The 3,179-nt window shown below is 35.8% G+C and overlaps 1 pseudogene; it reads left to right on the top strand.

The window, feature by feature from the left end:
- Positions 1-2,230: 2,230 nt before the first annotated feature.
- Positions 2,231-2,915, top strand: LOC145046190 (agamous-like MADS-box protein AGL62 pseudogene; annotated as a pseudogene).
- Positions 2,916-3,179: the final 264 nt, after the last annotated feature.

Here is a 3,179-nt window from a genome sequence, read left to right as displayed (position 1 = left end):
TATGTGTGATATAGAAGCTAAAAGCCATATAAATATTATCTAGGAAAGAAGAAAGGCTACTCACCAAGATATTGTGATAAACAAAGGCTCTAGGCTTCCAAGAGAGAAATAATATATCGTCTCCACTACCAATCCCTTTTACAGAAAAACTTTTCTGTAAAAAAATAACAAATTTATATTTAATATATTAAAGAGAAGAAAAAAGAAACGACAACAGAGTACGGTTTCAATTTATGAGGAAAGGAAAACCAGGTTAATTTACCTCTGATGATACTGCAGATCGGAAAAACTCTTGTTGGGATTCTCTAGCGGCTCCATAGTCCGTTGGTCCCTCCTCGCAACCAAATCGAATCTATGACATAGCAAAAAATCAAAGAAAAGGAATCAGATGGAATCAAACTGAAGCACAATTTAACTTTTGTTTATTTATTCAGACATTTATGCATTCAAAAGAAGATAAGACAGAGAGAGAAGATGATTAAGAGCTCAGTGAAATCTTACCCAAACGGCAACAACTGTAGTCGATCTTCCCTTTGAAACGCAATCCATCTTCCCTTTGAAACGCAGTCCATCTTCCCTCTCGATATTTACAATCCTTTTTACAAACAGATTAAATTTAGAGATTGTTGTCTGCGAAACAAAATCCATGTAGAGAGAGAGTAAGCGACACACACAGAGAGACCAAGAGTTTGTCACCGTCGACGACCCACCTCCTCTCTTGCAGTTGGTATGTCATCGGTAAATGCTTTCCCTCCTGCTAAATGCTTACCCGGGTTCCTTTTGAAAAGCCCTAAAACAGAACACGTATCAACCAGAGACGATGATTGGTCGAATTTAGGGTTGTTACCGGGAGTATACACGGAAGTGAAGTCGATGGATGAATAAGGCGAGTAGAGGTGAAGTCGATGGAAGAATAAGGCGATGGATAATGAGTTCCGTTAAAATTAAAAAGGCGAAGATGAGGTGTGGGATGTCAACCATCAAAACACGCAACACCCAAAATCAAACACCACCAACACAACAGATGTTGATTTTCTTAAAATCGAACCCAAATAGAAATACAAACAGTTGATTAGAACGTAAATTGTGCAAGAAATCAGAAACTTACATGGACGTGACTGCTGCCGGCAACGATACTCTCTTCGTCATTGGACGGGGGAGGCAATGATTATTCTTGAAGATAGTAGAATAAAGCAGGTGGGTATTAAAAAGGGAATGTGTAAAAGATGATCGGAAGAAATTGGAGGCAAGGCCACCAGAAGGATGTAAATCAATTGAAAGGAATAGGTTACGGTGGAACCGTGGAAGGAAAATGAAAGCGATGGAAGGAACCAGAAGGTAGAAGACGGATATTGATGGTGGAGAGTTAATCTAACCGGGAGGGAAACCTGATGAACAATACTCGTATGTGGTAGTGTTAAACCGACCTCCTGAGATGAAGACACGTTGCTGCATGTTGGAAGACTTTGATTGGAAGTAAGAAACGGTGAATAACTGTGAGTAAAACATCTATTAAAAGGAAGGTTAGAGAAGCATATGAGTTGGTGAAGCTGATATGGACATAATTAATAATAATAATAATGCAACTTCAGGCAAAAAAGAATGACGAATTATGTGAATCCCTTAGCTACTTTATTGTAGCTAAGGGTAGACAATTTTAATATATTGTATAATTATTTTGGTATTTTGCTACATATATTGTTGAAATAAATGTGTTTTGCATGTAAATAAATGTTATTTAGCACAATAATGATTTAGTATTATTATTATTATGGTTGTTTTGAATTATTTTTGTACGTAAATAAATGTAACAGGTGACTGTATGAGAAACAATATCGGGCACCATATCTTTATATATGAGAAACATGATCTAATTCTAGTGAGTATATATGGAGGATTTCTTTTGAAGCAGGCATTTTTCAAATAATCACAAATATTGAACTTATAAAGTCAACGGCCTCCTACCCTCTTGTTTTGTATACATGAGCATAGAGCCAAACAAAAAAAAAAGCCTAGATAGGTTGCAAGCCACAAATACAGGGTGTTGACTTTGTAACTGACATATGTCAAATAGTTTGCATGCATAATGATGTTGACAACAAGAAATTGATTGCATTATTAAAAAAGAAGATTTTATAACCTCCAAATAATGATAACAATTAATACTTATTCATCACCTATAAGTAGGCATGTTACACTAAACTTTAGCATCAAAGACCCTCCTTTTTAATCAAGTTTCTAGTTAAAGATCTTGAGATATGGCGCCTATGAGAAGTTTGGGTCGCCAAAAGATTAAAATGGCGCAAATTCAGAACAAATCTCATTTACAAGTGACTTTCTCAAAGAGACGAGTAGGGTTGTTTAAGAAGGCTAGCGAGCTTTGCACATTGTGTGGCGTTGACATTGCTATCGTCGTCTTTTCTCCGGCTGACAAAGTCTATTCATTTGGCCACCCAAAAGTTGACTCAGTGGTTGATAGATTTCTGACCCAAAAACAAAATCGTATGTTTACAAATTTACATCTTGTAGATGCGCATAGGATAGCTTCCATTCCTGATCTAAATTTGCAACAAACATACATGCGGGATGAGTTAGAAATTGAGAAGAAAAGAAGGGAGACGCTTGATGAAATGAGAAAGGCTAGCCAAAGCCAATTCTGGTGGGAAGCACCAATTGAGGACTTGAATCTCCATGAGCTTGAACAACTAAAGGATTCAATGGAGGAACTCAAGAAGACTATCTCTATACAAGTCAATAAGCTTTTCCTCGAGAATTCTAACTATGTGCCAATTTTTGATACTAATAATATTACTAGAGGTGATGGTGATTATTATGAGATGAAGCCTAAACCCAACATATCAGCATCTTGTACTTCTTCTCACGTTCATAGCTATGGACATAATTGTTTGTTTTAAGCAATTGTTGATGTTTTTGGGGGATTTGCGAGTTAGTACCTTACTAGCTACTAAGTTTTTTAAAATAATTTACGTGTATATACACCGGCCATTGAAGGATGATCTATGATTCTTGCTTGTCATCGTGTTTGGAATAAATTGAAACGTTAACACGATTAGTAAATAAAATTTATATTGAAATCTCATGATCTAAGTTATTTTAAATTAATATAAATTGAAACGTTAACACGATTAGAAAATAAAATTTATATTGAAATCTCATGA

The sequence above is a fragment of the Lactuca saligna genome, chromosome 5 (genome assembly GCF_052625555.1).
Source record: "Lactuca saligna cultivar CGN05327 chromosome 5, ASM5262555v1, whole genome shotgun sequence".
Classification (NCBI taxonomy): domain Eukaryota; kingdom Viridiplantae; phylum Streptophyta; class Magnoliopsida; order Asterales; family Asteraceae; genus Lactuca; species Lactuca saligna.
Note: the sequence above shows the minus strand (reverse complement) of the source record. Positions and strands in the feature narration are given on the sequence as shown.